At 39.4% G+C, this 26,010-nt stretch overlaps 1 protein-coding gene and 1 long non-coding RNA gene across 2 annotated transcripts in view; one reads left to right on the forward strand and one right to left on the reverse strand.

The window, feature by feature from the left end:
• Positions 1-23,364, reverse strand: part of STARD13 (StAR related lipid transfer domain containing 13) — a 468,749-nt gene extending 445,385 nt beyond the window's left edge. Inside the window, exon 1 of the mRNA XM_081814819.1 lies at positions 23,161-23,364. The gene's annotated coding sequence lies outside the window, so the exon portion shown is untranslated. The remainder of the gene's footprint in view (positions 1-23,160) is intronic.
• LOC145720811 (uncharacterized) lies at positions 8,107-8,827 on the forward strand. The gene is made up of 2 exons (XR_014144022.1): positions 8,107-8,231; positions 8,712-8,827. It is a non-coding gene; the product is annotated as an uncharacterized LOC145720811 (long non-coding RNA).
• Positions 23,365-26,010: the final 2,646 nt, after the last annotated feature.

Here is a 26,010-nt window from a genome sequence, read left to right on the forward strand (position 1 = left end):
CATGGTTCATCTCTCCCTCCGATTTCCACCCCCTTCATTTTTCCCTTCCTTCTCTTAATGTCCTCCATGCTATTCCTTATATTCCACAAATAAGTGAAATCATATGATAATTGACTTTCTCTGCTTGACTTATTTCACTTAGCATAATCTCCTCCAGTCCCATCCATGTTGATGTAAAAGTTGGGTATTCATACTTTCTGATGGCTGAGTAATATTCCATTGTATATATGGACCACATCTTCTTTATCCATTCATCTGTTGAAGGGCATCTCGGCTCTTTCCACAGTTTGGCTATTGCGGACATTGTTGCTATGAACATTGGGGTGCATATGGCCCTTCTTTTCACTACATCTGTGTCTTTGGGGTAAATACCAAGAAGTGCAATTGCTGGGTCATATGGTAGCTCTATTTTTCAAAGTGCTGGAACACACAATCCTAAAATTTGTATGGAATCAAAAAAGACCCCAAATCGCCAAGGAAATGTTGAAAAAGAAAAACAAAGCTGGAGGCATCACGTTGCCCGATTTCAAGCTATATTACAAATCAGTGATCACCAAGATAGCATGGCACTGGCACAAAAACAGACATATAGACCAACGGAACAGAATAGAGAGCTCAGATATGGACCCTCAACTCTATGGTCAAATAATCTTCGACAAAGCAGGAAAAAATAAGCAACGGAAAAAAAACCAGTCTCTTCAATAAATGGTGCTGGAAAAACTGGACAGCCTCATGCAGAAGAATGAAACTCGACCATTCTGTAACACCGTACACAAAGATAAACTCAAAATGGATGAAAGACCTCAATGTGGGACAGGAATCCATCAAAATCTAGAGGAGAACATAGGCAGTAACTCTTTGACATCGGCCACAGCAACTTCTTTCAAGATACATCTCCAAAGGCAAGTGAAATAAAAGCAAAAATGAACTTTTGGGACTTCATCAAGATAAAAAGCTTCTGCACAGCAAAGGAAACAGTCAACAAAACAAAGAGGCAACCCACAGAATGGGAGAAGATATTTGCAAATGACACTACAGATAAAGAACTGGTATCCAGGATCTATAAAGAAATTCTCAAACTCAACACCCAAAAAACAAATAATCAAGTTAAAAAATGGGCAGAAGACATGAACAGACACTTCTCCAAAGAAGACATACAAATGGCTAACAGACACATGAAAAAATGTTCATTATCATTAGCCATCAGGGAAATTCAAATCAAACCACACTGAGACACCACCTTACACCAGTTAGAATGGCAAGAAACAACAAATGTTGGAGAGGTTGTGGAGAAAGGGAAACCCGCTTACACTGTTGGTTGGAATGCAAGTTGGTACTGCCATTTTGGAAAACAGTGTGGAGGTGCCTCAGAAAATTAAAAATAGAGCTACCTTATGACCCAGCAATTGTACTACTGGGTATTTACCCCAAAGACATAGTAGCTATTTTTTAATGATAGTACCAACTTATACCATCATAAAGAATAAAATGCTTAGGAATAAATTCAACAAAAGCTGTGTCTGACATGTATACTGCAAACAGCAAACATCACTGAAGTTAAAGAAGTCAACAGACATCTCTTATGCATGGACTGGAAGACTTAATATAATTAAGATGGCAATACTCCTCAAATTAATCCAGACTCCTAACAAAATCCAAGTTGCCTATTCTACAGAAATTGTCAGGTTGATTTTAAAATTCACAGGGAAATGCAAGTCTTGAGGAAGAAGCCAGGATGGTCTTAAGGAAGAAGAACAAACTTATAGGACTCAAACTTACTAACTTTAAAACTTATAACAAACCTACAGTAATCAAAACAATGTGTTACTGGCATAATGATTGACATATAGATCAACAGAATTGAATTAAGTCCAAAAATGAACCCTACATCCATGGTCAACTGATTTTCAACTGAGGTACCAAGACTATTCAGTGGGGAAAGAATAGTCTTTTCAATAAATGGTGCTGGGACAACTGGATATCCACAAGCAAAAGAATGAAGTTAGTATGTACCTTATACCATATGCAAAAATTAACTCAAAATGGGTCAAACACTTAGATGTAGGAACTACAACTATAAAACTCTTGGGGAAAAACAAGGGGGGAAATTGTATCCTCAGATTAGGCAATGGATCCTTAGATATAAGACCAGAAGCACAGGCAGCAAAACAAAAAAGAGAAAAATTGGACTTCATCTAAATTAAAAACTTTCATGTTGCAAAGGGCACTATCAAGAAAATGAAAAAATAAATCACAAAATTGGGGGAAATATTTGCAAATCACATATCTGATAAGGGATTAGCATTCAGAATATACAAAGAACCTTTAAAACTCATCAATAAAAGGGTAGATAACCCAATTTTAAAATGGGCAAAATAGGGGCTCCTGGGTGGCTCAGTCGATTAAGCGTCTGCCTTCAGCTCAGGTCATGATCTCAGCGTCCTGGGATTGAGTCCCGCATCGAGCTCCTTGCTCAGCGGGGAGCCTGCTTCTCCCTCTGCCTGCCACTCCCCTTGCTTGTGCTCTCCCTCTCTCTCTCTGTCAAGAAAATACATAAAATCTTTTTTTTAAATATATTTTTTAAATTTTATTTATTTATTTGAGAGAGAGAGAATGAGAGAGAGCACATGAGAGGGGTTAGGGTCAGAGGGAGAAGCAGACTCCCTGCCGAGCAGGGAGCCCCATGCAGGACTTGATCCAGGGACTCCAGGATCATGACCTGAGCCGAAGGCAGTCGCTTAACCAACTGAGCCACCCAGGCGCCCAAAAATACATAAAATCTTTTAAAAAAAATAGGCAAAGTGTTTGAATAGGCATTTCTCTAAAGAAGATATACAACTGCTCAACATGCACATGAAAAGATGCTCAAGCTCGTTAGTCATTAGGGAAATGCAAATCAAAACTTTTCCCTATAAGATACTACTCCCCATTCACTAAGATGACTACAGTAAAAAAGAGAACCAGTAACAAGTGTTGGCCAGGATGTGGAGAAATTGGAACCACATACATTGCTGGTGGGTTAGTAAAATGGTACAGCCACTTTGGAAAAATAGTTTGGCAGAGTTATCTTATGACCCAATAATTTCATTCTTAAGTGTGCAAATACGAGAAATGAAAACATATGTCCATGCAAAAATGTGTACATGAATGTTCATCATTGTCAAAAAGTGGAAATTATCCAAATGTTCATTACCCGATGAACTGATAAAGAAAATGTGATATATTTATATAATGGAACTAGTACCCACTGTTTAAAACGGAATGAAATACTGCTAAGTACTACTGCGTGGATGAACCTTGAAGACATTATGCTGTGTTAAGCCAGAAACAAAAGCCTACATATTGTATGATTCCATTTCTATGAAATGCCAGAATAGGCAAATCCACAGACACAGAGAATAGCTGAGTGGTTCCAGGGGCTAGGGAAGGGGAGAATGGAGGATGTTTGCTAATGGGAATGGGGTTTATTTTTGGGGTGATGAAAATGTTCTGGAACTAGCAGTGATGATTTAACAATGTCAGAAATATTCTAAAATCACAGAATTGTACACTTTAAAAGGGTGAATTCTATGGTATGTGAATTATATCTCAAAAAAATGCAATACAGTCAGGTAGAAAGTTAAAATATAATTTACTGAAAATAAAAACAGGTAAATTTCTGTGAAGTATTCTGCCTGTGGTGCAAAAACCGTTAGGTTAATTCATGATTTTACCTTGGTTAGTCAGAAGTGAAAGTTCTGGAAATACTTCTGCCTGGATTTTGCATACTGCTAAGTCTTCTGCAGCTGACTGAAGGGAAGGAGGCTTTGATCCAAAGAATATTTTCCAGAGTCAGACTTTGGGGTTTCTTTTCGGACCTACTGCCAATACCCATCCTATGGCCCTTGACAAGCCACTCCTCACTTGAGCAGGACTCATTTCTCTCTTTGTAAAAGGGACTGGTTGCTCTGTCTCTAGCCCCCTGGAGCAATGCTGAGAATAAGGATACACAAAATAACTGCATGGCATTTTATAATTCTGACTGCTTTGGAAATACAAACTAATACTATAAATCCTTCTTTCTTATAATTGACTTTAATGAGGCAAGCAGACCTAATCCCTAATGTCTTTCTAAATTCAGATGCAATCATTAGCGAGAGGTTAACTCGAATTTAAATGTTATTCTATAGTAAATAAATAATAATAATAAACTTTCCTTTTGCATTGCATGAGCTAAAATTCTGGCTAAGTATTATGCAACTGAAATCTGACCTGCAACAGTGGATGGTTCCTTCAGAGACGAAATGTATTTATTGGCAAGAATTGATGGCATTTTTCCATACCAATTTTAATACATCAGTCAAGGAGGCTAATATATTACAGTCAACAATTAATGACCTGAGAGTCTGTAATAAATGGAGACTTTGCAAATCCCTGTTTTGCTCTCAAATGAAGACATCCTTATTCTCTCCTCTCCCAGCCCATTCCAACCCTAATTTCCCTAGGTGGGAGTAATCCTTGAGCATGTGCGTGCGTGCATGCATACGTGCATGTATGTGTGTGTGCACCAACCCTTTGAGCAGCATGAACTGTGAGCTTTATCATCTTTGATTCCTCAGAATTCTGTAGAGTGATGGGCAGTCAGTAGACTTTAATGAATAAGTAAATGAGTGAATTAACAAATGTAAATTGCTTATAAATTTCCACATGAACACAGGCATAGCATCAGCCAGAAGGAGGTTCCTGAGTTTGTTCCCAGATTGCTGAGTGGTAGCACAGGTTTGAAGTCTTCAGGGAAATGCTGGTGTGGACCCCATGGGACACTTGCAGTAACACACTTGAAAATGGGAAACACATGAAACAGAGGTTCTTAGCGTGGTAGAATTCAAGCAAGTTAATGATGCTGTTCACTCTTGGTCCATGCCAGCCACACTCCTGTTTTGCCTTGCTCTTCTCCCACCACTCTATTTACATTCTCAGCATCTTACTCCCACTTTCCTGCTTTATTTTTCTCCATAGCAATTATCACTACATATTCTAAGTATTTATTTATTGCCTGTCTCCCCTCTTGCCTTACCAGAATCTAAATTCTGATTTTATATAGTCTGTTTTTCCCCTGCTCTATATTTCATGCTAGAAATAGTCCCTGGAAATAGCAGCTGCTCAATAAGTATTTGGAAGGAAGGAAGGAAGGAAGGAAGGAAGGAAGGAAGGAAGGAAGGAAGGAAGGAAGGAAGGAAGGAAGGAAGGAAGGGAGGGAGGAAGGAAGGAAGGGAGGAAGGAAGGAAGGAAAGAAAGGAGTAAGACAGGAAGAAGAAGGAAGGGAGGAAATGAAGGAACGAGAGAAAAAAGGAGGAAATGGAAGAAAAAAGGAACATCAATGTAAAATGTATATATATAAAGATCTTGCTATCTTTATATATGTACATTAAAAGAACTTTTAATTATCCTCAGGATAATTTAGATTCCTGTGGAAACCCATACTCCCAAGGGGATTTCAATGAGAAGACAATGGCCAGGACTTTAAATCCCAGTTCTTTCAGACCAGAGACCCCTGCGGGTTACCTGAGAAGGGCAAGTGTGCCTAGACCAACCCTGTACTGATCCCGCAGTCTCAAGAACTTTCCCTAGAGCACTCTGAACCCTGTACCTCTCCAGTGAGGGTCTTTGGTGTAAACATGTTAGGACATGTTCACGCCCTGGGGTGATAGAAATTATAAGGTCTATTTAGCTTGAAAACATGCTTAACTTATGATTCTATCACTCCTGCACATCTGTTCATTCATTCCACAAATATTTATTGAACACCTGCTAAGTGCCCAGTCCTATGCCAGGTACTATGTATTTGACGCTGAAGAAGTCAACCAACACACACCTCACAGTATTTTCAGGAAAAGGACACAGGTAAGTACTAAAATACATGTTAAAATACTGGAAGCACAGGGAGGTATCAAAACATATAGCAGAGGCTCTGAAAATGCAGATTTAAAGTTCAAAATGTAGACAGTATACAGATATTTCAAATATTTCCCTGACTTGCTTGGGGGATATTCTGGGGAAAATTAAGCAGTTATTTAACTTATTCTTACAACACAGGCAAGTAAACTTCCTTTAGAATCCTTAATTTGCTTTGAAAGTTTTAGACCTAACTGTCTAAAGGTCACCTTGCTTCTTCACGTTACATATGCAAACATACCATAATATTTTGATGTAAGTAGCTAAGCCCGCCATTTTACATTAGCCCAATATAATGTGAAGGTTTCCTCCAACCTACCTATACTACTTATGCCAGTAAATCACTTCCTTGTTTTTTAAGATTTTATTTATTTATTTGAGAGAGAGAGAGCGCAAGAACGGGGAAAGGGGGAAGGGAAAGGGAGAAGCACACTTCCTGCTGAGCAGTGAGCCTGGTGTGGGGCTTGATTCCAGATCCCTGAGATCATGACCTCAGCCGAAGTCAGACACTTAACCAACTGAGCCACCCAGGTTCCCCAAATCTATCACTTCTAATTACTGTATTTTTTTCTGTAAAAAAAAAAAAAAAAAAAAAAAAAAAAAATATATATATATATATAGTATATATATATATATATATACTATATATATATATAGTATCTATTTTTAAGTGGTAAAATATACAAAACATAAAATTTACCATTTTGACCAGTTACACATTCACATTGTTGTGGAACCATCACCACCACCCATCCACAGAACTTTTTCATCTTCCCAAACTGAAACTCTGTCCCCTCTCAACAGTAACTTCTCATTTCCCCCTCCCCCAGTCCTGGGAAACCACTGCTCTGCTTTATGTCTCTATGAATTTGATTACTCTAGGTCCCTTATAATAAGTGGAATCATACATTGTTTGTCCTTTTGTTAAGTGGATTATTCTACTTAACATAATGTCTTCAAGTTTCATCTATGTTATAGCATGTGTCGGGATCCCGGTTTTTTAAGGCCACATTATGCTTAGTTGCATGTCTACCACATTTTGTGTATCCATTCATCAGTTGATGGACATTTGAATTGTTTCCACCTTTTGGTACTGTGAGTCATGTTGCTATGAACAAAAGTGTACAAATAGGATTATTATGTTTCTATAGTGCTTTTAACTTTGCAGAGTACTCTTAGGTCTACAGTTCATAAATGCTGTGGAAAATAGAGTAGATAGTACTTTCCCCTTCTGGCACATAAGAAATCCAAATTGTTAAAGTTAAGTCACTTGTTAATTTAGGGACAGTTTCTGCCTCTTAGCCTGAAGTGTCTTTTTCTCAACATACTTTTTCTTCTTCACACCAATAATTTTTTACCAGCTGAAGACACCAGAGATGCAAAGGCAAAAATATCCTCATTGAGATGCAATTGGAGGGCAGATCAAAAGTCTTATTTTACTTGGGCATGCCAAAAGAAATCAGTAGGTCTAAAGTTTGGGGGAAAATCAATTTTTAAGATTTGTCTTTCAGGCATCAGATGCAGCTGTTGTTTCTCTAGCAAAATGACATTCTGGGCTAACTAATCCAGACTTAGTGTCCCCCTGACCCCCTGACTCCCTGACCCCCTGACCCCACTCCAACTATACCACTGCTGATAAAATTCAAACTTTGCATATACTATAAGCTGGGAAACTATGTCTATTGCCCAAACAAAATATTTAAATCTTGATTACTCACAGGCTTAAATCATACCTGATATGATTTCACATTCTGTTCTTGGATAACCATCTTCATTAAATTCCAGAGATGCCAATGCTCTGTTTGAACAGAGCTTTTGAAAAGTTGAGAGGTCCTCTGAGGACATTTGAGGGAGGAGAGTAGAGGCTAGGTATGTAGGCGGGGCAGGGTCAGTGACGGTGTGTGCCCAGTGAAGTTTCCAGCCCAGGTAGAATCAGGATTTTTCTTGTAACTAATTCATATTTGTACAATTTTTTTCTTCGCTAAATTCATATGTTTCTTTATGTCAATAACATTAAGTAAGATTTTGTTTTCTGAAATAGCACTATTATCTGTGCTAGTTCTTATAGTTTGTCACTGTCTGAAAAGATATTTCTGACAGTTAAAACTTCTCTAATTGTTAAAATCTCTCTAATTAGAATAATCCCACGTCAGTGGGAGTGATCCTGAGTCCTGTGGTTTTGCCTGGCTGTCTGCTTCCTGCCTTCACTTGCTGGCTCTGACCAAGCCTAGGCCCTTGCGATGTGCAGTTCTTTGATGGTAACTCTTGCTGGTGGTTCTCACTGCTGTGTCAGGGAGGTAGGACACTAAATAACTATTCAATTTGTGCTGTTAGTTCATAGATGGTATTGCTTCCTTGGTAAGGTAGCCAAATTTAGCAAATAAAAATATGCCTAGTTAAAATGAATTCCAGATCAACAACAAATAACTTTTTATAAGTATGTTCCATGCCATATTTGGGACATACTTATACTAAAAATTTATTTGATGTTTACCTGAAATTAAAATTTGACTGGGTGCCTTGTATTTTATCTAATAACCTTATTTCTTAGATTTCTGCAAGGAAGACTACTCAAAGGGCCAGAGCTCAGAATGTCATTAATAAAAAACAGAATCAATTGCTCTTGAACCCAGAAAGCAAGTTCAAATGTCAGTAAGTGTAATGGGGTCTGAGCCTAGGGATTTGGAGTCACCTAAATCGGATACCAAATCGCAGTGTTGGGGTTACAAGAAAAGAGATACAGAGGATTTGCCTCTCAACTTCTGGTTCTCTTTTAGAAACAAATACTGATAAAGTCTACCTTCCCAAGTGATTGATCTGAAAATCATGGTTCGTAAAGGCACTCAAGGGAAGAGGAAGTAAGAAGGTAAGACAAGCTCTGACATATACTGAATTTTGTTAGTCCTGAAAATTTAGGCATAATAGGGACTCTACTAGGGAGTATATATATGTGTGTAGGGAAGGGCGAAGGAGGAGAGAAGAGTAATATAACCTCCCAGAAAGAAAAAAAAATCTTATTATATTCTAATATACACACAGGCTCACAAATATATCATCATTAATTTATTTCTTGCCCAGGCCCCAGAACTGTTTACCAGAGATTCCCAATCAGTTTGAAGTTATCATGCTTGTTAACTTGATTATATGTAGATGCTCTATTGCTTGTATGAAACGAAGTTAAATTTTGCTTTATTTTGAAAATTTTGTAATTGAAAGACTACCAGAGATGTTGTCAAAATACTGTTTGAAAGCATTAATACTCTTCTTAAACAGAATTGCCCAGAAGAGGTTGGAAGTCCAATTAATGTGTGAGACTAGTCAAGGGCACAGGATAATCCTGATTTGCCCTCTGGCAAATCACGGGCCTTTGCTTGACCTTTACATGTCTCCCCATTTTCCTAAGCTGATAAACAAAGTGTTTGCTAATGTACCTCAGTGTGTCCTGGGATTGGGTTAAGTCCCTGTTGAGGATATAAGAAGAGGAGGATAGAATGACTATTCTTGAGGTCCTTCCAATCCAGTTTTATTGAGAAAACCCTCACGCTCTGTACCAGATGTGGTCCCTATGCTTTCAGCTGCTTTCCTGGAAACAACAAATCAAAATCTGTGGAAATAGGACGTATGCCATGCTCTATTGTACTTCCCTCAAAGCTGCCTCAGAAGAGATCATAAATGGGTAAAAATAAGCTCATATTCATTAATTTGAAAACTGCCATAATCCTATCATGGATAAGGAGACAAAGTTTTCCCAAAGAGGAAATATAAAAACCTTATGAATGTATGAGAAAAAATTGGTCTCAATAGCAGCAAACAATAATACTACAAGTTAAAATGAGACACTGTTTTCTCCATAAAGTTAGCAAGGTTTTGAGAACATAACAAATTCAGGGTCAGTGAGAGTGAGACGAGGTGTTTATTACCTTCCACTGTTGATAGTAGTTTGAATTAAAGCACCTTTTCTAGAAAATAACATTCTAATATCAAATAATATTGCTTTCAATGATAGAAATCTTAGAAATATTCTTAGTAAAGGATCCCAGATACTGTAGGAACAAAAAATTGAAGCAGCATTTAAAAAAATACAAATGCTGGGGCGCCTGGGTGGCTCAGTCATTAAGCATCTGCCTTCGGCTCAGGTCATGATCCCAGGGTCCTGGGATCGAGCCCCACATTGGGCTCCCTGCTAGGTGGGAAGCCTGCTTCTCCCTCTGCCACTCCCCCTGCTTGTGTTCCCTCTCTCGCTGTCTCTCTCTCTGTCAAATAAATAAAATCTTAAAAAAAAAAAAAGTGTCTGCCTTCGGCTTAGGTCATGATCCCAGGGTCCTGGGATCAAACCCCGCATTGGGCTCCCTGCTAGGTGGGAAGCCTTCTTCTCCCTCTCCCACTCCCCCTGCTTGTGTTCCCTCTCTCGCCGTCTCTCTCTCTGTCAAATAAATAAACAAAATCTTTAAAAAAAATAAAAAATACAAAAATACAAATGCTATAAACTAAGTAAATGTTTCGTTGCTTGGAGATAGTTTATTACATTTTGTATGTGCAAAAGAGGAAATATTATGCATCAAATATTTGTCATGAATTTTTTATTATGAATTTTAAAAACATGGGAAAATGCCTTAGTTGTATATTTAAATAACAAAGAGCAATGCAAATTATATAGACTTTGGGATCAATTATTTAAAAATAGTAAAAAAAAACTGTGAAGAAATATACAAAATGTTAAAAATGGTTATCCTTAGGGGAGCACAATTATAGGTGATTTTTTTTCTTTCATTTTTTACCCTTTTCTATATTGCCCAAATGTTCTATGGCAGTCAAAAAATATATATACAAGTGGTCAGCTGGATACCCAGAGCATGGTTCTAGGAATAGAGACTATGAAAATACTGTTTACTCGTTTATTCTTCACACCTACTATCTGTGTAAGTTTGGGGTAAATCACTTAACTTAAGAAAACATGAATTTTCTCACCTATAAATGGGGGCAATATTGCACTAGACTTCCTCCTAGCTTTGTTATGATAATCACTTGAAAGGATGAATATGAAGAAATGCCTTCTAAATCATAAAATACTTTAAAAATCTGAAAGATGAATTGGGGTTGATCTTAGGACATATTTCTCTGTGGTGACTACTGGTGTGAGGGTACAGTCTGTGTCCATGCAACATAAACAAACTGCACGGCTTAACTGAGGACCAAACTCCTAACTCACTGGGAGCCTAGTCCAGGCTCTTTCTTTGCATGGGTTCCTGTCCATGGTGCCAGAGAGGGAGGGAGGCCATAGTCTCAAGGGATGGGGGAAATAAAGTGGGGTTGGCCATGTGGGCCAGACCATAAAGGGACTTAGAAAGTCAGGCAGAAAGCTTTACAGATTTGACCTGGACTGTTTAGGATAGAGCTATGTTAGGTGTTGTTTCATTTGCTTTGGGCCTGTGTCACAAAAGGCAGTTGGTCAGGGGACATTAGCCTAAGAGTAGCCAGTTTGCTGGATGGACTTAAGGGTCAGGTGAGTGGAGATAGGAGTCTAGCTAGGTCCGAGTTTTAGCAGTTCCTGAGAAAGGACATGATGTGTCTGGACAAGGCCTTGGTGGGAGGAAGGGTGGGTATGTCACAGAGATTGCTCAAGGAAAGAATTGTGATAGATGGAACACAGAGGATACAGGAGAAGGAAGACTCAAAGATATCACTGATATGTCTCCTCTGGGAGACTGGAGTAGGGCTGCATTTCTTAGCAATCCCTCCTGAGAGAATATACAAGGTGACGATGGCCAGGCTATATGTGACCACAGAGGTCTGACACACTACCTCTGCATCAACTAGCCCAGGAAGCCAACCACAGCCTCCACAGCAATGGCCCAGAGCATTCACGACTTCACCAAGGACTGTCAGCTTCCCTATTTTTAATCCCTGCTTCCAACTCAGGACTAATCAGCCAAAAATGCTCCTCTAAGCAATCATGTAGGAAGCCCCACTTCTAGCTAGCCCTCCTCCAGCTTCTGCACGCCAAAAACCTTCAATGGGGTCACACCCTGAGACTTCTCTTTTTCCTCCTGTAAAGCTTTCCCACTCCTCTGCCTGCCTTTGAATCTCTGCCAAGTGCATGTGATGGTGGCTGACTCTCCTGCTATCATAAATGCCAAATAAATTACCTCCATTTGTTCTCATTTGGGTGGTCTTCATTTATTTCCACACTCCCATATCAGCCTTCAGCTCAGCCACTCTTCCCAATAGCAATATCTAGGGAGGCAATTTGGTGAAACTGAGGGAAGGCATCACTAGGAATCACTTCTAGCCCCCAAGCGGACTCTGTGGTCTTGGGCCATCTCTTAACCTTTTGAGCACCTATCTCCTGAATCTTTTTTTTTTTTTTTAAAGATTTTATTTATTTGAGAGAGAGAGTGAGAGACAGCACAAGAGGGAAGAGGGTCAGAGGGAGAAGCAGACCCCCTGCTGAGCAGGGAGCCCGATGTGGGACTCGATCCTGGGACTCCAGGATCATGACCTGAGCTGAAGGCAGTCGCTTAACCAACTGAACCACCCAGGCGCCCTATCTCCTGAATCTTTAAATGAAACTTGTTTATCAAGGTGGTGAAATTCTGGTCTTCAAGAAGACCTAGCCAGTCACAGTATATAGAGGCAGTCCAACAGATCCTTAACTATCTACAAATATATTTCCCTGCCTGTAATTTCTGAACAGGGAGAGAGGGACAGAGAGAGAGAAGTGGGAAAGTAAGAGGGAGGAAGGAGAGCAGGAAGGAGGAAGGCAGATGGGCTCTCTCAGATTTCACCAAAAGGGAAATGAGAGGCCCATGATTCCAAACTCCCTTGAATGAGATCATCAGCTTCTGCTGTACTTGCCTAAGCCTGATGCTGCAGCACTGTTCTTCCTCCATGATAAGTCTGACCTCGCTCCTCTGATGGCAGCCGGACAGCTTATAACAGGAAGGGAAGTGTCTATGTTGCCTCAACAGGAAGAATGGGAGCTAGGTTGTACAGACAGTGGTGGCTGTCCCAGTCCTTTCAGAGACAAAACATAGAAATTCCTTTGACCCAAGAAATCACAAGTCCTTTCCCCTCAGGACCTGAGAGGACAAGTGCTGAGGATGCACTAATTTTTCAACACCATACCACCATTCCACTGCCCTTTCCATCAAGTGAAACTACCCATGGAGGCTTTTTGCATTCTACCTATTTCCTCTTTGTGGCCCATTGTCACACATAACACTACACTCAGTAAGGATTTAGTAGCAGATCCATTCAATGAGTTTTTACGATTGTTCAGTTTTTGGTGTCATGGTGAGAAAGAACAAAACACCAAGGGTTCCATATAAATAGCACATGTCAGTTGAGGTATCCTTCTGAGACTTATGGAACTGTGTTGATTTTGCATTGGGTGAAAATTCCCTCTAAGGCATTCCCAGCTTGCTGCAACTGTTGAACTTAACAATGCCGTCTCTCACCTCGAAGAAATCCAACAGACCTGGCTTCAGTGCTGGCGCTCTGTCTTATACATGCTGCTGTTTGGAGCAAGTCCTTTGCCCGCTTTGAACCTCAGATACCATGCTTTAAGTCACCTTACTCCTCTTGACCAAAAAGATAACATGAGACTGTGCGAAAGACTGTTGATAAACTATGTTGTGAATGTCCCAATGATGAGAATAAAGGAGGGCCTGAGGGGGTCCCTGTTATTGGGCCAACATTTCAAGGTCAAGCACCAATCAGTGAATCATCCAACAACACAACCCAGGCTCCTCAGGAGCAAATTCCTGCTTCTTATTTAAGGTCACTGTTTGATTGTGTTTTTACCTACTACTCCTTTTGGGTGGGGTTTAAAACAAGAGAATACCTGAACCCCTGGACATTTTATGCAATTTATGAAAAATCTTCAAAGTAGCAACCCTGTGGCATTTTTCAAGGAGTGTATGATCCAAAAAAAAAAAAAAAAAGTCAAGAACTTCTGATCTACTACTACAAAACATTCAGGAGGCAATCATGTTAAGGACAAAAAAAGGAAACCAATACACAGATACTTAATCTTTGTATGGTCAAGAATTAATGGTTACTTGTGTACCTCTAAGTAAGTAATAAGCACATTCAAATTACCTTTTAACCAGCAGCTAAATGAAAACAATATTTTTTCTACCAGGTCCCTTCTCTTGCCAGTTTCTTTGTACTGGTTAATCCTGATGGAAAGACAATGCCTAACAGAATCATTTTAGACAATGGAGTAATTACTACCTTGAATATTTTTTTTGTTACAGAAGAAAGTGTCTCTTTATTTTGGCTCTCCTATTTTTCTTTCAGTAATGAGGCTAAGTAATGTTTAACCAACTAGAAGCTTGCTGGCTTTCAGAGGCAGCCATTGAGAAAGGACTGATCTGAAATGAGAGAAGAGGGAACCATTAGACTAAAAATAAAATGAATTCCAAGCTTTGACTCTCTCCAGGGTTCTCTAGAGTGTCATAACTTATGGTTAATGAGGGTCCCCAGGGGGAAGGTCATAATTCAATGTCACTCTCCTGGTTCAGTGCAAGCCATTGAGCTAAATGTGTCGGTATATTTTGCCCTTGACCACAGGGACCTGGAATAAACCAAGGCATAAAATAACCTGACTTGCCCCTGAAGGAAGAGAAGCTTCTGCTAAAATGAGACTAAGCCATGTGGTAAGGTCTAAACATTCCTTTGACCCCAGGATTTTTAGCAGAATTTCTTGGAATGGCATGCCACAGTTTGTTAATCTTTAAATGGAGGAAATCCTTCCTAATCTCTAAATGGAGGAAAATTTATACATCTCCTCCATGAATCTTAGAAGAAATGGCCAGTGCTTCTGGGAATGCACTTGGTGCTGCTATTTTAATGTTACTAATATGTGGCTCGGGACTTACTGTATAGAATCACACCATTTATGGGCTGGACATGATCTTAGATATTATATTAGTGTAGGAGTTACTGTACTGAGCTAGAAAGAAGATCCTTGGAAATATTAATAGAGTATTGTGGTTAAGAGCAAGGCATCTGTATCTAGGTTGCTTGGATTTCCATCACTTCACTTGTCTACCTCAGTGACCTCATACACAGAACACGGATAATTAAAGTACGAGATTCACAGGATGTTGTGAAGCCTAAAGTGCCTAGAGTATCTGTTAAACTAAGTGCTAGGTAAAGTTTGCTTATATTATCAAAGAATTTCACATAATATTAGTTATATGGTTTAAAATTTGTATGAACCACAAAAGAACCTTTGTATGCTTGAAAAAATGGTAAATCATATATATGGGAAACATTATCTATTCAGTTTACACAGTGTTGAGTGAACATTCTTGAACCAGTTGCAACTGCTAGAAAAATATTCTCTCTCCTATAGCCTTTGTCCCAGAATTTGGGAACTAAGATTCATCTATCCATTCAGCATCTATTGAGCACCTACTACGTGTCAGCCACTGCTCTAAGTATTGGAAATACAGCACTGAACAAAAGAGTCAAAAGTACCTGCCCTCATGAAGACTATAGTCTGATGTAAAGAGTAAATTTTTTGGTCTATTTTTTTCATTTGAGGTTCAGAGAATCCAAAGTGCATGTCAGGTTATTTTATGCCTTGGTTTACTCCAGGTCCCCATGGTCAAGGGCAAAATATACCGACACATTTAGCTCAATGGCTTGCACTGAACCAGGAGAGTGACATTGACTTATGACCTTCCCCCTGGGGACCCTCATTAACCATAAGTTGTCTAAAGTCACACAGCTAGTCCTAGATCTTGTGATCCCTTATCACAACAGACTTTTAAAAAAAAAAACCTTGCTTACCATGCAGCTTTAAAAATGTTCAGAAGATGTATTTGCTTGTCAAACTAGCTAATACAGAAACAGAGCAGCCACATACATACACCGGCTGTTTCACATCTAAGTCACATGACTTTCCAGCTCCTTGGGGCCACCACACGTCCCCCTCTGCCTCTCTTGTCATGTTCACCACACCATGCCATTTCTGTGACCTCCACTTAAGAAACTTCTGAAAGCTAAAGTGATGAGTGAGGACAACAGTGATGATAAAGAAAGGAGGATTTTCACTATGGAAATATTAAAGGAGAGACAACTTCGTCTTGAGAATTTCAAGCTTCATACTCCATATTAGGTATGCTTCCACACCTGTTGAGATAAAATTCTTCTGTGGTTTTTATCTCTTTTCCAGACTTTCCAGGTTGTACCTTAACATGTTCAGAAATACCTACCTTGCCCTCTCAGAACTTATGGAATCAACTTAATTTAAATTCATTTTCATTTTCTTGTTTATATAGATATATATAGGAAACTGGATAAATAGGCAGTTAAACATGTAGTTTTAGGTGTGTGTGTGTGTGTGTGTGTGTGTGCCCATTTATCTTCCAACTGTTGCATTTCTTCATTTCTAAGACATCATTCTCTGAGACAGATCATGAGATTTTGTATGAAGAAAGAAAAATATCACTCAAACTATCACTTGCCATCAACTGTAAAATTCATCCCGATTTCAGAGATGCAAAAGTGTGAAAAGAGCTTGATAACTCTTCATTGGTAAAAAAGTTCTTCATATAATCTGTTACAAAATTATCCTTTTTAATGGATTCTGAATAATTGTTGCACTGAAACACTTTGGACTTAATTATTTCAAATATCCATCAAAAATGTCCCCTGAGGGGGGAAAAAGTACAATGCTAAAACGAAGTCTGTACAAACTAAAATATTTACAGATGAAATGATGATGTCTTAGATTCACATCACAAAAATATCTGAGGTGGGCACCGTGGGATTGTACAGATAAAACAAGATTGGCTATGGGTTAATAATTGTTCAAGTTGGATTGCAAGGTACAGGAGGGCTTAGTGTACTATTCTCTTAAAATTTCAGAAAAAAAAATTTCTGTCTATAACGTGTTAGTAATAGAACCTCCCATGAATAGGATTGGGTCTTCTTATATGAAAGAGGTTCGTTTTATGCTCATGGTGGTATGCTCCAGATGGAGACTGTAAAAAATATTCCTGGGACTGTGAGTGATGAGGTGAGTGGAAGGTATGGTCATTGCTAGTCCTTCATCTTCTTTCTGAATACCTTATTTTGTTGAAGCTATCTGGGTCTTACCTTTTATTACAGTGAGAGTTGGCTAGTCTTTGTAATTGCTTCTAGCCCCAAAAGCCACCGTGCTACTTTACATCAGTATTTGGTCATCCTCAAAGGATATACAAGGTTGGTATCAAGGATAATTAAAAGCAGCAACAATAGCAATTTAAAATTTAATTGAATGTTCCAGTCACTATGCTAAGTGGCTTACTATGCATGAGTTTATTTCTCATGACAACCCTAACTTGTTAATACTATTATGATTTTATTTTTACCCATGAGGAAACAGACTGAGAAAACTTAAGTGCATTTCCCAAAGCTGGCAAGTGACGGGGCCTGGATCTAACCCTAAGCATGTACTTGAAACCATACTAGGCATTGCCTTCCTTCCTGTAATACTGGATTAAGAGTAATGGAAATCACAGCCTGCTGAGAATCACTTGCAGACAACAACTAAAGACAGGCTCAAGCCAATAATCAGCAGATGCAGATGCATGAAAAAGAGCACAGGCTCAGGAAAGCAACTCTTGTAGAAACAAATCAAAAGGAATGCAGAAACCTCTCCCAAGTAAATAAACATAGTCCTAGCAGTGGGACAGGCAGAAGAGACCAGCTCATGGATGGTTTCCATTTTCTCCTGAGTCTTTAAATCATTTCAGAGTGCACTCATACTTCATCAAACCTCTCATGCCTGGGTTTAGCTAGTCTGTTTACACATCATCTCCTGGACCTCACACGGTCCTTTTAGACTTCCTCAGCTTGTTCCACTCCATCCAGAATCTTAATGCTCATTAACTATCACGATATGAAGAGAATTTTCTTTTATGACTCTGTCCCTGTGGGGCCCTAACTGTCCAACCACTCTTTGTTACAAAATCTAATCATTATTCTCAATCTTGTAGAAGATCTCAAAGATCTCTCCTGCCCAGCTAGGTTAAGTACTACCCTCCTCTCCATATTCACCCACAGGTGCCTCAGTAACATTGAAATAAATAGATCTTTTGGAGTGGAAAGTCTTGAGGTCATCATCTGGATTGGCCCATCATTTGGACTTCAGGGTTTGAGGGTAGTTCAAGGATGGCACGTGTATTCAGAAGCAATGGAAGTCACACCGGGGATGGGACAATGATGAGAAGCTTGTACTAGAGGTAGCACAGGGTTTGGTACAGAATTTTACATTTGCATCCTCCCCTATGCTTCTAACAATGTCACCAAAAATCACATCACCTTCTTTGTCTACACCATATGGAATTTACCATCAACCAAAATCCTAAAGCCTTATTTTACAAGTACAGGTTCTTCCAGTGTTTACTTGATCATCTACATTTATGTCAAAGTAAATAATCTTACACTTAACCACTGTTAAATAGTCTAGGTAAATTTAGATCATTATTCTAACCTGTTAAGATCTGTTTGGATTTCGATGATGTCAACACACTAATGTATTAATTCCTTTTGGCTTTATATCCAGAAATCTGTTTAACATACATTTATCCAAGACACTGACAAAAGTATTTATTAGGATAGGACTAAGAACAGAGTTTTTTTTAAGCCATCAGACACTCCCCCACCAGTTGCTAAGAAGCACCCTCTAAGTATGTTCATTCAACCAGTTATTAATCTGCTTAATTGCATTAATTCAGCTCATATTTCTTAATCTTGTCTCCAATTATATCATGAAGAAATTACACAATGCCCCACTGAAGTTCATGAACATTTTGTCTGTTGCATTTCCTTGAACTATTGTTTCCTTCTAATTTGGCGAGATTTAATTTGGCTAAAAGCAATTTGACAAAAAGCAATTTGGTCAAGAAGACAATTTTCTTAAAACAATGATCTAGATAAAGAAGAATAATGCCAATCAGTGTGGTTTCAAAGTTGGTCATTTTTGTGTACTATTGGATAGAGTTGTGACCCATTTTGTACTTTATGTATTTTGTCAATATTATGATTTTTCTCAATAGTTTGATTTTTAAAATTTCTAATTCATTTCCAGCCAGTTGTTCCTATCAAGCATTGCTATTATAATGCAGACTAACTGAATGTAACTGTTCAGCAATTAATTAGAAGAATGCAAATGCCCAACAACTGGTGGATTGTTTTTTAAAAATATGCTAAGTTCCAAATACCATATGGTAGGTAAAATATCACATGTAGTCATAGGAAATACATATGGAAGGCCGTCATACACTAATGTGGAATCATCGATTGACGCTATTAAGTGGGATTATCTTTAAAAATGTGTTCTAGTTTGTATTATAATTTTCCACAATAAGCATGTGTTGCTTAAAAAGTCTAAAATAATACATAAATCACAACTGTAGTCAATTGTTCAATCACTCTATTCGTTTCAAGAATTTAGCTCCTTTTGTTGGATTCTTGTTCCCTAAGCAATCCTTAATTGTTTAAACACAGTGTAAACAGAACAATTGTTTGAAGATGAATTCTGGAAACTGTAAAAGAGTGTTTAAAGATATTTATAGTGCTGTAAAGCTGTCCCATGCTTCATCACTCATACTTTAACGCATAATGATGGAAGATATTCATTTTTAACTAATCTGTTGTGTTGACTAATTTGCTTTTGACCAAATTACTTTTGGCTAAATACATACTACCATCGACCAAGCCAGTAATACATTAGAGAAAAAAAAAACGCGACTATCCCAATGATTTCCTTTTAAGTGAATCTATCCTGGATTCTAGGGATCCACTGGCATCTCCTTTGGATACTCTGCAAACCATTCCTTTAATAACCCATTTTTTAGAATCTTGCCAGCTTGGGAAAGTTTAGCAGTATGTATAAGTTCCTTTTGAAGCTGTCTGAAGACACCAATGGGGAATAACCTCTTACCTGAAAATAAATGTTGAAGGTGCCTGGGTGGCTCAGTTGGTTAAGTGACTGCCTTCGGCTCAGGTCATGATCCTGGAGTCCTGAGATCGAGTCCCGCATCGGGCTCCCTGCTCGGCAGGGAGTCTGCTTCTCCCTCTGACCCTCCCCGCTCTCATGCTCTCTCTCTATCTCATTCTCTCTCTCAAATAAATAAATAAAATCTTTAAAAAAAAAAAAGAAAAGAAATGTTGATAAACTCAGCGAGGAGGCTATCCAAGCACTCTGTTCCAAGTACTTTATACTGACCTGTTCCAAGGAAATTGCTCAATTTCTCCACCCTCCCATGTCTCTACCAGTAGGAATTCAAGAATATCACATACATTTAATTTCTCCCACCCATAGTTTTCCCATGCTATTTTCCCTTGACCCACCTGCTTGTTATTACTATTATTTTAAAAATCAGTGTGACTCCAGGGGCCACAATTGCTGCTTGGCCCTGCTCTTTCCTCCTGGTCTATACTTTTGGCTGTTTGAGAGGGAAGGTGTATAGGAGTCACCAAAAGCTCCTGTGAGTTGCCAGCGAACCCTTCTTAATCCTTCTAAGTGTGGCTTCCAGGCAAATAGGTGATAGGTTGTACTTTATATGATTTTGCGTAATGTACCATATTACATAAAACAAAATATTTAAATTATTTTCCATCTTCTCTGTAAAAGGATCCAGTCAGGATCATTAACTTTTAAGTTGTTGCGTTAGCCTTCCTAGGGTTTGTTTAAAATAAAATAAAATAAAATAAAAAAATTACATCTCTTTTTGTGTACCATGGGATAGAGCAAGTCTATTTGTTCAATAGACTTGCACGCCCGTGGAATCTCAGTGAAAGCCTGTAGAATGACTAAAGGAACTTGCTTCAGATGGGATATGAAATCATCGCAGCTAATTTCCTATTCCCTCAGGCTTTCATTTATTCAGTAAAAAATGAAAAGTAAGAATAACAAAAATAAAGGAAACTATTAGCTCTAGAGACAAATGAGACATTCTTTATATGTGAGTTCTAGAATGGCGGTGATTTCATCAGGGTTTGGTTGTTACAGTGACAGAGAATTCTTATTCCTAGTGCCCAGAATTCTGGTGCCTTTGTCTACCTTTTGGGAACTGCCCTGTAAGCATTCCTATCAGAGTCTGAGCATAACTATGGGGAAAAGACCCAGGGCTGTCAAAGATGAAAAACACAAGAACCTGAGTGAATCTTTCAATGGAGAAATGTCATCTTTGATAAAAGAAAGAGAGAAATCTTGAAAAAAAAATTTTTTTCTGGTCTCTGATTAGGTTATTTTTTCCTGAACTGCCAAAGGCAACATATTTTACCTCTGTTTCCACCATTTTCTTCCCCCACCTCCTTTTTTGTTCTTTTAATTTTATTAGAACAAGAAAAAGAATTACGAAGAATGGCTGTGATGTAGTGACTGGTTAATGAAGCTAACACACTGCCTAAATATTTATTCTCACGTACGGGGTATTTGGATTGCAAATGTGTAGAAATGTTGTCAAGTTAAAAATAACTCTGTGAGGCAACAGCACACTGGAATGCTAGTCCAAGCCCACTGCTTATCCCTCTGAGGCTAGCATCCTGGGTGTCCTGGCTGCACAAAGTAAACAACCTCAGCCTCATTTCCTTAGGAATCTTCACCTTTTTTGCTTGAACTGTTTTAAAAACGTGTGCCGAGACTAGCAAGAAACAGAGCAACAAGAGGAGGAGAAAAATCCTCAGATAGCCCCTCTTGGTTCCAGAGACCCCCACATTGCATGCCTGGCGGGGAAATTTTCTTCCCTCCAGACCAAAGGTAGCTTCAACATTCTGATCCTTGGAGTGAATGAGTACCTCGCCTAAACTGTGTGCAGCTAATCAGTAATGTGGTTCAAAGGGTAGGCTCGTGGAAATACCTGGAGCCAGGTGAGGCAGCTTAGTCCTGGAAGGGAGAAAGCCTGGAGGAGGGGAGATGGCATCTAGGCCAGCCCCCCCATCGCCCCGCCCCTGCTCCTTCAGACTTCAGGTGGGGTGCCCTAGCCCCTCTGGGCCTCACCTCAGCCTGTTGCATCAGGAGGCAATCTGTATCACAGGACTGTGCCTTGGGGGCTGATAGATCAATGTAAACCACTATCCAGAATGAGAAAGACAATAATGAGCAAGAATCTGAATGCTTTGTGTGGATGCTCATTGGTGCTGTCCCTGAGGAGGGCACAGGAAGGGGCTTAGGGACCTCAGGGGAAGTTTAAGATGCCCACAGTATCTTAGTCCCCAGGGAAGAGATAAAGGCAAGTAGGAAAGTAGGAGAAACATCTGGACAAAGATTTAAGAGAAAAGAAACGGTGTAAATATAGTGGAGGTCTTTTCCTGAATGGTCTCCAGAACACAGAAAGAAGGTTTAGCATCATTTCTCCCTACAACAGAGAAATATTTTACAGTGACACCCTCTTAGATATAGATTATTTACAGAGCTAAAAGCAAGGCCTTGGGGTCTGATCAAACTTGAACCAAAACACTAAAAGTTCCTGTAAATTTCTCCAAAAAGATTGGGTTTCATTAACATTAGACACATAACTGCGTTATATACTGTTGAACTTGTTCTGCATCATTTTCTGTCTGACAAACCACTGGCTCTTAGTCTGCACACTGTAATAACTTCCAGCTTCCCAACTTAATTTGCCACAATCACAGGGAACTGGTCTACACACAGCAACACCTGACCGCAGCAGATTTTCCAGGTCTTGCAGAGCAGTGCTAACAAAATTGTGGCAACAAGGGTTGCCCTAACCCCCTCTAACTCCCTCCCGTGCCTTAGCAAGCACCCAGCCACACTTGTGATAAAGACCCACAGACCTGGACTGATATTTGGTTACAATTCCACAGGGCTTTTCTCTCTACAGAATTAATCCTGCACACACACCCATTTTTCAAGTGGCAAAGATAATTCGATCCCGTTTTAAAGGACACTGATAACTCTGAAACCAGAGAGAAAACCCAGCCCATCCTGGACACTTCCACACAAGTTGAAAAGTACAACAAATCGACGTGACTATTTCATTATGGAAGAATTTTTTCTTTTTTTAAGCAATGGCTCTTTTTTTTTTTTTGTCTTTTTAAACCAAAGCTGTGTGCATGTTTCACAGTGAGCTGTTATTCTTAAAGGCAGCAGAAAAGGCAGCATGTTAAAGTTTCACATTAAACAACAAAGAGTTTCAAGGAACGTCCTCAAATTACATTCACAGTTTCAAAGTTCAAGAATTGTGGCAGAGCGCTGCTTACCTTACAGTCCCAGGTCCCAAGAGGTCTTTGAGTCTAAAGCAGTACATCAAATGTGCAGGATTTATTTTCTCGCATAAAAGTCTAATCTGTCATAGCACCCAGCTCACCGGGAGGAACAAACCTCCTCTTCCTGAACACCAATGAGGGAACCAGAAGAGTTCATGTGGGAAGTGGCTTCCCTGGGAGCCTGTCACAGTCTGCACATGCTCTCTGTGACGGAGGTGCCAAATCAACCTTGGCGTGAGGCTCACAAAGCACCTCATTGTGAGGTCCTGGCCAAATCTTGGGGGAAGGAAAAGGTTATAAAAAATGGGCTCTAGCCAATCTGTAGCCAATTTTGTTGGGATGGGCCTCTCATTCATTAAAAATAGAATTATTTTTCTGTTAGCTTCCCAGGGAACAAGTAAGACTTGTAACAACTCACCAATATGTTGAGATAAGAGGAAAAGCTTATCTCTCAGAACTCTACTCTGCTCCTGGCTGGTGTGAAGGAGGGCTCTGTAGTTAAAGCTCCATCTCACCTCTTAGAAAAGCATCTACTCCTTAAGAACTGACAGGATGTTTTATCGGAAGGAAGTTCACAATTATGAGTGTACAATAATGTGTGCTAACCAGGCCCCAAATGAAAATCTACTGCATCTGTGTCATAAAATCCATCTGTGACATTGACATAATCTCTCAAGTGGGCTTTTCCACATCAAGCTAGCTAGAAGTCATTGTGAAGAGCAAGTACGTGTCCCCTCGTGGGACATAGATGTACAAGGACCAGAAAAACACTTGCTTTTACTTTCACATCCACCTGCTCCAATGTGCCACAGAAAAGAAAAGAGGTATTGGGCGGGAAAAAAAAAAAAAAAAAAAGTCAAAATAATCAAACCTCTTCAAAATCCATAGGGTAAAACGTGAGCCATGATTACTCTTGGCTTAGAGTTTGATGTCATTTGGCCTTTCTGCAGCCCTTATTAGGACTCCAGCCTGAGCAGTCAATGGTGAGCAGCTGCTTCTGGGCACAAATAAGAGAGAAAGACAACACCTTGAAGTAGACAGTGGGGCAAAGAGACCCATGTTCAAGTTCTGGATCTGGTTATACAACGAGCTCTAAGCCTAGGAAAATCTTGAGGTCTCTCTGGATCTCAGTTTTGTTTTCTGTCAAATGAAGGAGTTGGACTATTAGTTCAGGAATGGAAAAATAAATGCAAAGACTCAAAGTGCAGTTCACTGGGTGGGCTAAGGTGAGGTGGAAAACACAGGTCTCTATTTTGGAAGTAGCTATTATTCCACAATAACTATTCCTAATTTGTTATGGGATGAATTATGTCAAATCTTCTGACTTTTAAAAAGAAGCTAGAAGTTCAAATTTTTATGTGAACTCTAAGTTTTGTAAACCTCCTTACTCAAAATGTTTAATGAATACCATGAATACCAAGCAAAATCTATCTGCTGATTAAATTTGCCCTGCAGGCTGCCAATTTGGGACTTACAGACTAGATGATCTTGAGTCTTATCCTGCCAGAAAATGAATAATCCAGGGAAACTGGCCTCTAGAGAAACTTTTCAGCATGTTTAGCAGTCAAGATAGGACTTAAAGAAGAGGCTGCCTGGTACTTCTGTGGTGAAATTGGGGATCCTCACCTCCCTACTTCATGATGGTGACCATGGCTGATGACCTTACATGGCAGATTTTTTTTGGATAGGGCTGGTGTAGCATCCATGAGATCATTAGCATTCTAAGAATCTGATGAGTGAAAAAAGACAGAACCCACACAGGAGAGAGATAAAAAATATTGTTCCAGTAATATAAAAAGCAACCAGATGCAATGCTACCAGTCTTATCTCAAGACTGAAATATTGAAAGTAAAAGCAAAAGGTCCAATAGGGCTTATGATAAGTAGCTATGTTTTGTTGAGGGAAAGAAAAGGTTTATTGACTTGCTCAATAAAAGAGAGATGTTGGGGTGCAGGGATGGAGATGTGTATAAAACAAAGTTGACTAAATAATTCTGTTCTTGGTCAATAGATAAAACTAAAGTCAGGAATACTCAGTCCTCAAGGTCTGACTGGTACAACCCTTCCTGAGCCACTGGATGAGCTCTGACTGGGTGTAGAATCCCTCTTTGTGGGTCAGGACTCATCCTTATTGAGAGAGAGGAGTGCTGACTCACCAGGGACCAAGGCCAGAGCCCTGCAAACACGCTCAATAAATATTTGCCCTGCCCGATGAAGCCTGGCAAGGAGACTGTGGACCAAAGACATTTCAAAATGGGTAGGCAAAGCCTTTGATCTTTCAAGACTTGGCTGCAGTCTGAGTCATTTCATCCCAGGGAATTTCCCTTAGCCTCTCAGGCTGCCTTTATTATAAAGTATCCTTTATTTTACTCTTAGTTTAGTACTTAAATTGAATTTTGATTTTTTTCTACTTGTCTTATTAAACTAATACTCTCTCACTCACTTTTTTTTTTTTTTTTTTCTCATGGGTTGACCCAGTCTAATGATTCAAACTTCTAGGCCATACTCCTTCTTTTTTAATTTTAATTTTTTTTTTATTCTTATGTTAATCCCCATACATTACATCATTAGTTCTAAATGAAGTGTTCCATGATTCATTGTTCGTGCACAACACCCAGTGCTCCATGCAGAACGTGCCCTCCTCAATACCCACCACCAGGCCAACCCATCCTCCCACCCCCCTCCCCTCTAGAACCCTCAGTTTGTTTTTCAGAGTCCATCTTCTCTCATGGTTCGTCCACCCCTCCGATTTCCCCCGCTTCATTCCTCCCCTCCCACTACCTTCTTCTTCTTCTTTTTTTTTCTTAACATATCTTGCATTATTTGTCTCAGAGGTACAGATCTG

This window comes from Leptonychotes weddellii, chromosome 3 (assembly GCF_054177405.1).
Source record: "Leptonychotes weddellii isolate Sample4059 chromosome 3, ASM5417740v2, whole genome shotgun sequence".
Taxonomy (NCBI): Eukaryota; Metazoa; Chordata; class Mammalia; order Carnivora; family Phocidae; genus Leptonychotes; species Leptonychotes weddellii.